Source organism: Diabrotica virgifera, chromosome 9, assembly GCF_917563875.1.
Source record: "Diabrotica virgifera virgifera chromosome 9, PGI_DIABVI_V3a".
NCBI lineage: Eukaryota > Metazoa > Arthropoda > Insecta > Coleoptera > Chrysomelidae > Diabrotica > Diabrotica virgifera.
This window is the reverse complement of record NC_065451.1, coordinates 182424824-182439579: the sequence shown is the minus strand read 5'-3', so window position 1 is coordinate 182439579 and position 14756 is coordinate 182424824. Positions and strand designations below refer to the sequence as shown.

The following is a 14756-nucleotide window of genomic DNA, read 5'->3' as shown; positions in this document are numbered from 1 at the left end:
TAATAATGAGGGGGGAAATAAAGGATAAAACTAATAATTCTATTGTGATCTTGTGATAACTCATCTTATATAATATCGTATTTATAATTAATAAGAAATGTGACTGCCAAACTAGATAAACAAACATATCTTGCATTATTATCAGTAAAAGAAGAACTAAATTGTTTATTATGGAAAAACGAATATTTAAAATATAAATTTGATTATATCTTTAACAACTCTAGTAGTTGAGGCTCCCTATCTCCCGTGGTGAGGCGTGCCTATGCAAAACGTCCGCCTATCCGTCTACCAACTAAAAGCACACCCTATCTTCTCCAGTGATCACCCGGTATAAGTTCTGTGTGTCGCTGTTGCCCTCACTTTCATCTAGAAATTCTGCGCTACTTCAGTTAGTATCCGTTTCCATTGTTTATATAGGGATAGTTGGTCAGCCCAATAGGAAAAGTTGTTTGATTCAAATTGAGACAGTCACCAGATGTCCCCACAATTTCTGTCAGGGTCGCAACGTCAAAATGCATAGACACCAAGTTGGATACGATCCTATTCATAACACCCCAACTCGCTTACATATTAAGAAAAATAAATACATATGGAAGAATATGTTTAGAAATTGAATTAATGATGTCATGCTATTATATATAATGTATAGTAGCATGACATCATTAATTCAATTTTTAAATATATTCTTCCATATGAGCAATTCCAAACGATTTCGCTGAGTTTTGTGGACGAGGTCCTCGGATTTGTACCAAATTTTAGTATGTTATTGTACCTCATCAAAAAATAGTTTTCTGATAATTATAGGCCCCTAGGTCTCATAGGGCCTGAGATAGGGGCCCTGAAAAGGCCTAAAATTGACCTTTTAAAAGTTTTGAGCGTTATTTTTAAATTACGATATCTCAAAACCCTTTGAGGCATATTTAATTTTTAAAACTTGAGTTTTTTTGTTTTGACGTCTAGTATTCACAAATAAATTTTCAAATTTCTAAATATTGTGGGTAATTTTGGGGAACTCATTAAGTGCGAAGCAAATTTTGAAAAATTGATATTTTCTTATCTTTTTCATTCTATTGCCAAATTTGAACGCGTCGAAGAAGGATCTTTTGCAATATCTTATTTTTAAGGTATTAAGGCAAAGTTTAAAATAGTAATAGGTATATTTCTTTATATTGAAAGGCAGCGAAGATATATGCATTTGAGTAGGGCCCTTTTTATGCAAAACAGCTTTTTTTGGAATTTTCAGCCTAGTGCAACTTTTTTCTTCCTATTTTTTTTGGCCTGAATTTTTTTTTTTTGGGAGTAGTTCTCTATATGTGTAATAATCTCTAGGTACGGAATTTCTTGGCCCGGCCCTCTAAGTCTTCGTTTTAAATCCATGAAAAATCAGGATTTTTTGTACTGAGTAACTCAAATTAACTAGTTTTTTAGGACTCAGTTTAATAGATTCGAATAATATTCCAGGCTGTATGATCGCCCCCGTTAGGTAAATAATTCCGATTCGTTTTTTTGCACAAACAGGATGCCAGGCGGTATCGCGGTCGGAAAATTGTTTAAATATTTTTTTTTAAACAAATTCAAAAAATATTTTTTTTTACTTAAGACAAATTTTTTTTAGTTTCTTTGATTCATTCTGAGCAAAAATGATTTCTTATGATTTTTCTCTAAAATTGATTGTTGTCGAGTTATACTCAATTTAAAATTTGAAAAAAGCGAAAATGGGAATTTTCAAGGCTTAATAACTCGGTTAAAATTATCATTATGAAAGTCAGAAAGTAATCAAATCAAAGTTTAAAGCTCTCCCTACAAGATCCTGAAGCAATTTGTGTCTTTATTTTATTACGAAGCTGGTATTGTTAATTATCAATAATGAGCGTTGAGCGCGTATGGAGGCGAGTGGTGAGTGCTCGAGAGATACACGCTGAGCGCTCATTATTATTTTTTAAAAATAACAGCTTTGTAATAAAATAATAACAAAAATTTCTTCAAAATCTTGTAGGGAGGGCTTTAAACTTTGATTTGGTCACTTTGTGACTTTCATAATAATAATTTTAACCGAGTTATAAGTCTCGAAAATTCCGGTTTTTGTGTTTTTAAAATTTTAAATTGCGTATAACTCGACAACAATCAATTTTAGAGAAAAATCACGAAAGATCTTTTTTGCTCAGAATGAATGAATCAAAGAAACTAAAAAAAAATTGTCTGAAGTAAAAAAAGTTATTTTTTGAATTTGTTTAAAAAAAATTATTTAAACCATTTTTCGACCGCGGTACCGCCTGGCATCCTGTTTGTGCAAAAAAAATGAATCGGAATAATTTACCTAACGGGGCGAGCATACAGCCTGGAATATTATTCGAATCTATTAAACTGAATCCTAAAAAACTAGGTAATTTGAGTTACTTAGTACAAAAAATCCTGATTTTTCATGGATTTAAAACGAAGACTTAGAGGGCCGGGCCAAGAAGTTCCGTACATAGAAATTATTACACATATAGAGAACTACTCCCAAAAAAAATTTCAGGCCAAAAAAAATAGGAAGAAAAAAGTTACACTAAGCTGAAAATTCCAAAAAACGCTGTTTTGCACAAAAAGGGCCCTGCTCAAATGCATATATCTTCGCTGCCTTTCAATATAAAAAATATACCTATAACTATTTTAAACCTTGCCTTAATACCTTAAAAATAAGATATTACAAAAGATCCTTGGACGTCGCGTTCAAATTTGGCAATGGAATGAAAAAGATAAGAAAATATAAATTTTTCAAAATTTGCTTCGCACTTAATGAGTTCTCCAAAATTACGCTTAATATTTAGAAATTTGAAAATTTATTTGTGAATACTAGACGTCAAGACGAAAAAAAATTCAGATTGAAAAATTAAATTTGCTTCAAAAGGTTTCGAGATATCGTATTTTAAAAATAACTCTCAAAACCTTTAAAAAGTCAATTTTAGGCCTTTTCAGGGCCCCTACCTCAGGCCCTATGAGACCTAGGGGACTATAATTCTCAGGAAAATATTTTTTTATGAGGTACAATAACATACTAAAATTTAGTACAAATCCGAGGACCTCGTCCACATAACTCGGCGAAATCGTTTGGAATTGCTCATATATATTTAATTTTTCTTAATATGTATGCGAGTTGGGGTGTTATGAATAGGATCGTATCCAACTTGGTGTCTATGCATTTTGACGTTGCGACCCTGACAGAAATTGTGGGAACATCTGGTGACTGTCTCAATTTGAATCAAACAAATTTTCCTATTGGGCTGACCAACTATCTCCCTATATAAACAATGCCGTTGCCTTCTGATGTACGCTCTAACATTTATTTTTCCTTGCTGATCTTAGTAACGATTCTAACCGTATCATTAAACGATGGAAGATCTTTGTATTACACTGCCCTTCTAAGCTGAAAGGTGTTGTCTACCAATTATTGTGCTCTTTTGAGAAAAATGCAATTAAATTTAGTTTTCTGCGCCATCCGTAATATTAATGATATCAAACTGCAATTTTGAATTAAGTTGACTTGTATAACAATTTACAGGATAATCCACGGAAGTAATTAGTTTAAAGCTTCCATGAGTTTTGATAGATAGGACGGTTTCGCTTAGGATTTTATTAAAAATCTCAGATAGGACAAAAAAGTCCTGTAATGTGAAAAAACTTAAAATTCTCCAATTTTGTCTTCTTCATCTACATCGCTTACCGGTAATTCTTCCCAAAAGTTTCTCCTGTTGGCTGGAGTTATAGCTTGAAGGTTATTCAGCAAATTTTGTTTTTTCCCTTGACTAATTCCTCGGTTAGATGTTCGTGGAGGTGGAAGTGTCAAACCAGTTTGAAATGCACTTGCAGTTAAAAAGTTCTGTCAAATCTCCTGTCATACGAGTTTGTATATTTTAATTTTTTCTCGCCCCTCATAAAAATTGCGATAGGTGTTAACTTTTTTTAAAAATGTATAAACATTTTTAATTTCTTTGCAGCACGAAAATGCAGCAGCCGTATAATACTCTGGTTAAATTGGAGAGTGCAGGAAGAGTCTACCGGTTTCGGTGGTCTTTTCCCCCTCATCAGTAGTCCCATACCCTCTTCTCTCCGACTTTTCCAGGCATCATACTTTGGGCCTTTCCGAATTGCAAAGAAAGAAATGTCACGGATGAACTAGAGCCATCTACCGAAATACAAAGTAAGTTATCAATCGAAGTAGCACAGAAAATGACAATAAATATCGTTCCCATATCACCAGATTGACAACAGGTGGAATACTTTCTTTGGTTACAACCTCCCGAGATTTTCAAAAATTATTTTCGTGTTGCAAAGAAATTGAAAATGTTTATACATTTGTAATTCATTTTCTCTTTTGTTGAGTACTAAGGAATCTTTCTTGGAACTTTTACCACGCTGAGCAGATGGGTTGTGAATTATTTAAAATTCTCTCATCTCAATTTCCTCGGCATCCTGTATGATTTATAATTTTTGAAAATCTCGGGAGGTTGTAACCAAGAAAGTATTCCAGCTGTTGTCAATCTGGTGGTATGGGAACGATATTTATTGTCGTTTTCTGTGCTACTTCGATTGATAACTTATTTTGTTTTAAATTTTTTTAATTTGTATTTTGAACATATTATGATGATGTCAAAATTTCAGTTGCTCATAGGGTTGTTTTGACTTGGGAATTTGAATTTTGAGTTAACTATAGACTGTTTTTTGTACATGACATTTGTAAGACAAACGTGATTTTTCTCTGTATCTCTCTTAAATACTTGCCAAATTTATACCGCTAACGCGGGTTTGAGATTATAGCAGGGTAGTCTGCTATATCTAGGGCCTACGGTATACAAGGAAGGTAACAGGGCCAGTGCTACGCTTCGACCGCCTATTATTACCCCTAGTTTTACCTAAGGTACTCATTTTATTCGGGCTGAGTCGACCTAGGGCATATAGACATTTTAAAAATGTCTAGATATCCTCGCCTTTGACAATTGTATTTATCAGTATAAAATGAATGAATATTTAGAACACCAATTAACCAATTTATTATAGCAATATAACTTTAGGATCCAAACAAAAGGTTTTATATATTTGTCACACTAACATTTAAAATAATTATTTATTTTTAAATGTCTGTTTTCATTAACAAAGTTATACATATCAATCAAAGCAATCAAAATGTTAGTTTAACACTATTTAATGAAAGATAACTAAGTTTTGTTTTTAAACCGAGAGGAGTAAACTAAAACGATATTCGTACCCACGGTTCTTAGACATTACTACGGTTGCCCAGATCGACTAACCAATGAACATTAAGGGTACGATTACGTCACGAGTGTACTGTCATTTGAATCGTAATATAATTTTTTTCAAATCCTGAGAAAACTAATAAGTATTTTAGAAAAGTTTAAACGCAGAATGAAATATTACATTATATTACATAGGTAATAAACAAGCAGTTTCTTTTGAATGAAATATTTGAAATTAAATATCACACTTCTTTTTTATTTTCAACCCTGTAATTTATTAAAATAAACATTATAGAAGTTTTGAGGGACTTTCTGCTCTCGGTAATAATGTAGTCTTTCATTCTGAGTTTAAATTTTTCAAAAATATTTATTAGTTTTCTCAGGATTCGAAAAAAAAGAATACAATTAAAACACATTGAGAATTTTGACATGCGTCAAAATTTTGCATTTTGTTCCTTCCTCTTAATCGATATTTTTATGTCTTTGATGTATGGAAAATAGTCAAGATAGTTAAGAAATAAAGATGTTTAGTGGATTATAATAGCAAATTACGGAAAACTGTTGATATTTCTCCATGCAATATTTACGGAAATCTAGGACTCAATCTCCATTCTACACTGAAAATTTGTCGATGATTTTCCATTAATACTGGATTAACTATTGAATAGATACTATCCTTAGAGGTCAGCTAGGATTATGTGAATTAGAATTACTTGTATAATTTATTGTAAGAATTTAAATAATAGGTACCTAATAAATTTGGCCACATTACAGGCTGTACTTGGCATTCTAAAATGTCATCAACATTATTGTTATGTTAATACTTAATGAACTTTTAACGTTTTAACCTTACAAATATATATATATATATATATATATATATATATATATATATATATATATATAAACATGAGATGTAGATCCTTGAAACACACTCAGTGATCAAAGGATCCAAGGTTAATGGTTTGACGACCACTCGTACGAAATCAAACAGATGAAATAGAGAATGTGGAAAAATCCCCTTACGAACAATTCACACATCCACCATTTCGGGTTGGGAAAAATTTTTCGAATAGAATCAAAGATCCAAACACCAGTTCTTAGAAATGTGTTTCGCCCTCTTCAACCTCTCTGGGCTTATCAATAAAGATGAGAGGTTGAATATCTTTAGACACATTCCAATCAAAAAACAACATTCGAGACCTAGACATAGAAGGTGCGTAAATCTACGGCAAGTCCGACAATGACATGTGTTTTTTGATTGGAATGTGTCTAAAGATATTCAACCTCTCATCTTTATTGATAAGCCCAGAGAGGTTGAAGAGGGCGAAACACATTTCTAAGAACTGGTGTTTGGATCTTTGATTCTATTCGAAAAATTTTTCCCAACCCGAAATGGTGGATGTGTGAATTGTTCGTAAGGGGATTTTTCCACATTCTCTATTTCATCTGTTTGATTTCGTACGAGTGGTCGTCAAACCATTAACCTTGGATCCTTTGATCACTGAGTGTGTTTCAAGGATCTACATCTCATGTTTTTAAACATAGATTTTACTTACTTTAAGTAATTAGGGAATTAAAACTTGAGACTGTCATTGTCGGACTTGCCGTAGATTTACGCACCTTCTATGTCTAGGTCTCGAATGTTGTTTTTTGATTGGAATGTGTCTAAAGATATTCAACCTCTCATCTTTATTGATAAGCCCAGAGAGGTTGAAGAGGGCGAAACACATTTCTAAGAACTGGTGTTTGGATCTTTGATTCTATTCGAAAAATTTTTCCCAACCCGAAATGGTGGATGTGTGAATTGTTCGTAAGGGGATTTTTCCACATTCTCTATTTCATCTGTTTTATATATATATATATATATATAGATATATATATATATATATATATATATATATATATATATATATATATTGCATTTGCGTCCCTCGTGGCTTCTGTATAGTTTTGACTCTTCGTGACTTCCGATCAATATACAGCGTGTATATTAACAAGAATGATTCCATACAGTTAGCGCTCGCTTTGGCATCCGTTATACTGGCAACAATGTACTTATAATATCAAGTAAAATATTTAACCTTGGTCGTGTTTACGTGAGAATTTAGTTGAAGAACCCAGACAAATTATATTTATAACTTTTGCCAACTAGGTGGTTTGCTCGGATATACGATAAAGATTTGCTGTAAATTCTTTGTTTTCGTTTTTATACTCTTAAATCAGGTTAGAAAAACTTATTTCTTGGGTGTAGTTATGAATAATGTATTTTCTAGACTTTAAAATTTTCTATTTTATTTCGATGGAAGATTATGGATTTCGGAAGATTTCGATGGAATAAGTTATAATGTAATATACCTAATACCACTATATACCCTTGACAAATGTTTTTTTTTTAGTTAAAAATTGTTTGATGAGCCTTTCGATAGGTTAGGTTAGGTTTACCTTAAATTTTATTTTGATAAATAATCAGTATTGTTTCTCTCTCTCTCTCTCTCTCTCTCTTTCTCTCTCCCTCTCTCTCTCTCTCCCTCTCCCTGTAATACCTTCCCTTATTATGAAGTATTGGGCGCTCTTGCGTTTCTTAGCCAAAAATCAAAGATGGCTGATTCGCAGGATTAGCGCATTCTTTTCTGTTTTATTCTTTCGAAATTTGCTATACAAGTATTTTCCATTGCTCTCTGTTTCTCGCTCTTTGTTTGACTTCTCTTCATCTCAACGCCAATTCTTTCATGATCTCTTGTAACAGTTCTTCTCCAGCTATTAATATTTAGATTTTGGTTAACTGTGATATATCGCCTGTGTTCCAGATTTTCCTTAAGAGGAAACAGTAGCGATTAACAGGTAGCGAAAATGCGTTCCAAGATTGCGGCTGTAATTTTGAATATTTTTTCGAAATATTTGGCACACGTATTCGTTTTATAATAAAGAATGGCGGTACAGAGCCCAATTTGAAAAATATATTAATATGTAGAAATTACTCTGTAATTAAATACAATATTAAAAAAACGAGCCTGTACTGCCATTAAGAAGAACAAAAAAATACACTTCCTTCAAATAAACTTGTTTATCCGATGCCTAGATTTTGTGTAATTTTGGAACTACTAAAATTTTTTATTTCATTAGTAGTTCCAAAATGACACAAAATCTAGGCATCGGAAAAAAAGTTTATTTGAAAAGTGTATTTTTTTGTTCTTCTTAATGGCGGTACAGGCTCGTTTTTTTAATATTGTATTTAATTACAGAGTAATTTCCACATATTAATATATTTTTCAAATTGGGCTCTGTACCGCCATTCTTTATTATATTACGAATACGTGTGCCAAATATCTCGAAAAAATATTCAAAATTAGAGCCGCAATCTTGGAACGCGTTTTGGCTACTTGTTGATCGCTACTGTATCACCTTAATGCATTATATGATTATATAATGAGTGCATATTGTGCCTTTACTATCCTTTTTTCTACAACTGCTCTACTAGCGCCTTTTTCCATGATCGATCCCAGATATGTAAAGTTATCTACATACCTCCTGTATTTGTCTTCCTTGTATTTTAATTTTAGTTTCTTGGTTGCTGTTTTTTTTAAGTTTGGTTTTTTTTTGTCTTTATCTTCAGGCCCATTATCTTGGGAGTATTTTGCAAGCTTGTCGATCTTCTTTTGCTTATGGCTGCTATGTTCGATTAGGGGACAAATGTCATCTGCGAACTACAAATCGTCCAACTAGTTATGCAATTTCCATCTAATACCTGTTTTATTATCGCTTATTTTCTGCATGATTCAGTCCGCTTTTATTATAAATATTGTCGGGGATAGCACACATTTTTGTTTAACTCCGCTTTGTATAGCTATATCTACTACCATTTTTCCCGCATGTTCTAGTCTGGCTCTATATTTCCTGTAAAATAGTCTGATAAAGTGGATTTATTTTATCGGTAGTCCATATAGTTTTAGAATCTTCCACATTTGTTCTCTGTTTATACCATCGAAGGCCTTTTCAAAGTCAAAGTGAAAGTAAACATGTTTATATTTTTTTGCCATTCACCAGCTTGTTCCAAGACAATTATAGAGTACAAGAGATACAGAGGTACAGGGACAAGATACAGAGGTAGGTACAGATATAATACAAATGTGGTCGATAGTGGAGCGTTTTGCGCGAAAACCTTCTTGGTTGTTTCTTAGTCTTAGTTTCTTGTCTATTTCTGGCTTCAGTCTATTCAATATGATATTTGACATTATTTTGAATGTGGCACTTAGCAGTGTTATTTCTCGCCAATTCTCGCATTTATTTAAATCGCCCTTTTTTGGTATCTTAATGGTTAAACCCACGTTCCATTTCTGTGGGAGCTCCTGGTCGGCCCATATCTTGTTAAAGAATTTGTGTAACATTTGTACTGATTCGTTTGCGTCCGCCTTTATTAAATCTATCGGTAGTTTGTCGCTTTCAGCGGCTTTGCCATTTTATTAGTTGATTCAGTGTGTTTTGTATTTCTTCTTTGGTAATTTCAACTGTTCTAATGTTTATTTCCTGTATTACATTATCTCCGTCTATATGTGGTGTTTGGAATATATTTCCTCGCAGGGTTCTTTTCATCTTTGTATTATTTTATGTTCTGATTTAATTATATTATTTCCTTGTTTATCTTTGATTTGTTTATCACTGTTTAGTGTTTTCCCTGTCAAATTTCGGATGCTATTGTACTGTATTTGATGGTCGTTTTCTTGCGCAACTTTTTCTGACATTTTTACCATATGATTTACGTAGTATCTTTTGTCTTTTCTGGCTTGCTTTTTAACCGCTATATTTTTCTTTGTATTTCCTTTCTACTACTTTTCCTTAAAATAAGGTTTTTGTCAGGACACTTGACCAGCAAGGTAGCAAATGGTTCTTTTAGAGTTATACCTATTACATTATAAATACAATAATGCCCGTCACAGTTCGGACGAGAGTTTTAATTATTAACAAATAAGGGTCAAATATGACAATTTTTTCGTTTAAATGGCTACAGGTAAAAATAACGTAATTAAATATCTTATTTAGATTATTCATCTTTTAGTAGATAAGCAAAGGTTTAAAATGGAAGTTTTTGAGTTTTGTTCTGATTATTTGTTACTTCGGAAATTGCAAAATAAAACTAAATTTCGAAAATAAAGAAATTGCTATAACTTTTGCAAAAATGAACTTAAGACTTTGATATTGCATGAAATGTTGAGTCAAACAGTCCACATAATGCATAAAAAAATGCAAGACGATTTGTCAATTAGTTTAAATTGCATTCGATTTGTTTATCACAAAGAACTTTTTTGCAATGTTGTTGTTCAGAAAATAATAATGATACAGCAATTCTGTGGAAACCACAGAAAAGACGAATACTTACATTTTCAACTTATTTAAAAAATCAATAAGAAGTCATTTTTACCATTCTGAAAACATTTTACGAAAGTAGAATCATTTTTGGCTTATAAACAATTTGAATAACCATATTAACATATTGACTAAATCTGCGTTGGGATTTGAAAAGCTGATATTTTGACACGAATTTAAAAAAATAAACTTTTCGCCTAGGTTAATTACGAGCAAATTAAGCCGCTTTTATTACTTATTTAATTTACAGTTACTTCTATATACATAAAAGTCTCCTGTAACAGTGTTAGTTATCATATTCCTCCGAAACGGCTTGGCAGATTTTTATGAAATTTTACACATATATTCTGTAGGATTGAAAATAGATTGTAATCTATTATTTATACCCATAAGTTATAAGGGGGTTACCCTCTGCCACTTTTTTATTGTTTTAGAAAAAATTGTCTACCTTAATTTTATAGTATGTACCATTAAAAATATATATATACAACCCTTAATTTTCACCCTTTTATCACCAAGACCCTATTTTTTAATAGCCATCTATTTATTTACATCTATAAAATTCTCCTGTCGTAATGTTAGTTGCCATAATCCTCCGATACCGCTTGAACGATTTTTATGAAATTATATATGTATACTCGAAGGTCTTAGAATCATAATTATCGGTCCCATAACATTTTGTATTATTAGGTAGGTATATGTGTACATAACATACTCTACAAGACTACAAGAAATATATATAAATTTTAAAAAAATAATGATCACAATCCATCAACTATCTCTGGAGATATAAAGAGCAACATATCTTTGAAAAATAAATTTCATTTTTTGAGTGCACGGATTTTAATAATTCCCCTCCGCCGACCACGAGTCGATTTCGGTAGGGCGTTATTTTTAAAGATATATTAACCACTCTGTTCAAGTTTACTCAAACTTTTACATATAAACTATATACATACCTTGAACTTCAAACTAGCGCTAGTTAGCTTTCTTAATAAAAAAAAGTGGCTAACTTTGACCGTAATTAACCAAGGTGAATGTTTTTTTAACATTTATGTAAAAGTACACATCGAAAACAATGTGATAACTACATGGGTATTTCCTGTACACCAACAATCAGCAAAATATACGGAAGGATCTTAAAAAACCGAATAGACACGAATACAAGAAAATGGAAGCAGAAGAACAAGCAGGATTTAGAGCCGGAAGATCTACAATTGATCACCTTTTTGCAATCGCACAAGTCATGGAAAAGAAAACAGCGATTAACCAAGAGATTCATTTCGTATATTATATTGATCTGAAAAAGGCGTACGACAGTGTACCTTCGGTAAAGTTATGGGAGGCAATGGAGAATACAAATATAAACATAGAAATGTGAAAAGTGAAAATTACCCCTAACTGTAAAAAATTATAAAACAACATTTTTAACTTTAATATTGTCAACATTTGGTTTTTATTAGGTACATAATGATTGTTTTATGCTTTAAGATATACTATCATAATATTTCAACCCTTAAAACCACCCTTGTTGAAGCTATATATAAAAAAATTACTTATCCTAAAAGAATCATTTCGGCTTGCATCGATTTACATAAAAATTTGGGATTAGGATCACATCACCCTGTACTTCATATTCTAGATCATGCTTAAGGGCGTTGATTATTTTAGGGGTGTAACCTACCCCTTATTGACAACAATATATAAAAACATTGTAAATTTTAATATGGGTAAAATTTGGTTTTGATTGGTTAAATAATGATTGTTTTATACTTTAGGATAAAATATCATATTTCAACCCTTAAAAACCACCCTTAATAACATCACAATTTTTATAAGTAGATAGTTTAATAGATCTATACAGAAAAAAAGTAGAATTAAAGAATTACAAAAACATTTATTTACAAAAAAATACGAATTTACAAATATGTACAAATACAAATAGTTTTTTAGTCATCTTCCAGTATATCAACCGGTTCTGTGGTATTATACATACATTGAAAATTATCCATAAGCAGCCTATTCGATATTTAAAAAAAATCGTTTTCTAAACATGGCTCCTTCATTTTTGACGATAAAAAGTTTTTTCAAAAATAATTCTGTAGGATTTTTGAAGAGTTCTAAGACCGTGAAAACTAAATTCTGTAAGATCCCTTAGTTTTTAATTGGGGTGAGTTTAAAAGACTCGAATAAGGGGGTGTCTGCTCGTAAATAGAGGTTTCAAATAGCCATAGTATCTCGCTATCTGTTCACGGTAATGAAAATCCATGCACAAGAGAATTTTACTTATTAAATAATAAGCTACAATTTAATAGTCAATTATTTTTTCGTATCTCCAGTATTTTCGGAGATATTTTGAAGTAAAAGGTGACATAGGAAATGGCAAAAAATCAATTTTTCTTTAAGTCCAATTTTTCTAAAATTAGGCCTCTTAAATAGGTCAAACTTCTTGGGTGTATTGATAATACGAATATAAAGGGAATTACAGAAAGGTGAAGACCAATTTTTAATCAGTAGGGTAGTTAGGGGGTTGTTTTCACTGATTTTTTCATAGAGAATAGCAGGTACCGACATTTTTTGATCATAAGTCGCTTAATTTTCATGCTAGGAGCTTCATATTATTATTTTTTGAAAGGTCTATCATTATACTTAAAAAGATTATTTAAGTTTAATTTAATTTGTGTTACTAAAAGATGCATTTTTGATATCTACAGTTTTTTTGATTAAATCCATATTTTTCGAGGTATTCTCAAAAAACCATCTAAAAAAGTCGATTTTTTCGTCGAAAAACTGTTACTTTCAAGCGCGAATATCTAGAAAAATACTAGTTTTACGAAGAAAATGTAAAAAACATTTTTTTCTTAGAATTCATTTTTACATCGATTTACGTGGTTAAAATATAATAAAAACTTCCCGTCCCCGAGATGGGGTGGCAACCACCCCAAGCTTTTAGCGTACAGCGGCATGATATAGAAAATGATCCTTGGACTATTCCCTACCCTCTGTGAAAATTTCAAGTAAATCCATGCTGGACGAAAAAATTGCGAGCCAAAATGCTTCATTTTCTCGACTATAGAAGAAGGAAAAACAATCAGTAAATGTAACGAATATAAATACCTGGGTATGAAAATCACGAATGATGGAACACTGGACGGAGCCATTAAAGAACAAAATACTCAGGGCAGGAAAGCAATTAGGCTCCTAAACTCAGTACTCTGGGACAAGCAGATAAACAACCAAAACAAGAAATATATAACGCCGTAGTGAAAAGCATTATAACATACAGCTGCGAAGTATGGCATATCAAGGAAAAATCAAAACAAATGTTAGATGTCACTGAAATGGATTTTTGGTGAAGAGCTGCAGGAAGATCAAGAAGAGAACATGTCACCAATGAACGGATACGAGAAATAATGAAGGTCACACATACAATAAATGACGAAATCAACGAAATAAACTACGATGGTTGGGTCACGTACAAAGAATGCATGAAGATAGAATCACAAAACAAGTGCAAAACTAGAAACCGCAAGGTAGAAGAAGAAGAGGTAGACCGAGAAAAAGTTGGCAGGCAGGAATAAACAAAGCCATGGATGAAAGAGGTCTGTAAGTAGATCAATGTGCGGACAGAGAGGAATGGCGAACGGCGAACGGGTATCGGAAGACGGAGAAGGTTATAAACCGATAATACAATAATAATGTAAAAGTACCAGCTTTTTAAATCCTAAAGTCTAGGGATGGTGCATGGCGGTTGTTGAACAAAAAACCGGGTTTCGGTTATACCGTTTTTTTTACTTACGGTTTAACCTGGCGGTTATAACCGGTCAAATAACCGGTTGGTCCAAAAACCGGTTTTCGTTTTTTTAATCAAAAGCAAATAGGTTATAATGTTACATTTATATTGCACTTTAGTTTGCTCAATTTTCCTCCCGAAAAATTTCCCAGCCAATTCAACCTATAAAAATTTTCCTAGGCGCTCTCAAATTACCCTAAAAATGGGCGAAAGTACCCCAATCTCTGATTCGTCCCTCGTTGTAGACGGCTTCGGCGTATAGTGCGTTGTCAATAATTGGGATATTCTCAAAAATGATGATCCTACCCGATCTACCGAATTTCCCTTAGATCTATCAAGTTTAGAAAAATATCCAAATGACTTCT

The 14756-nt window shown here is 32.2% G+C and overlaps 1 protein-coding gene across 1 annotated transcript in view; it reads left to right on the top strand.

Moving 5' to 3' along the window:
- The window catches only part of LOC126891888 (1-phosphatidylinositol 4,5-bisphosphate phosphodiesterase gamma-1), a 212360-nt gene that overhangs the window by 156438 nt on the left and 41166 nt on the right, over positions 1-14756 (top strand). The gene's annotated exons all lie outside the window — the stretch shown is intronic.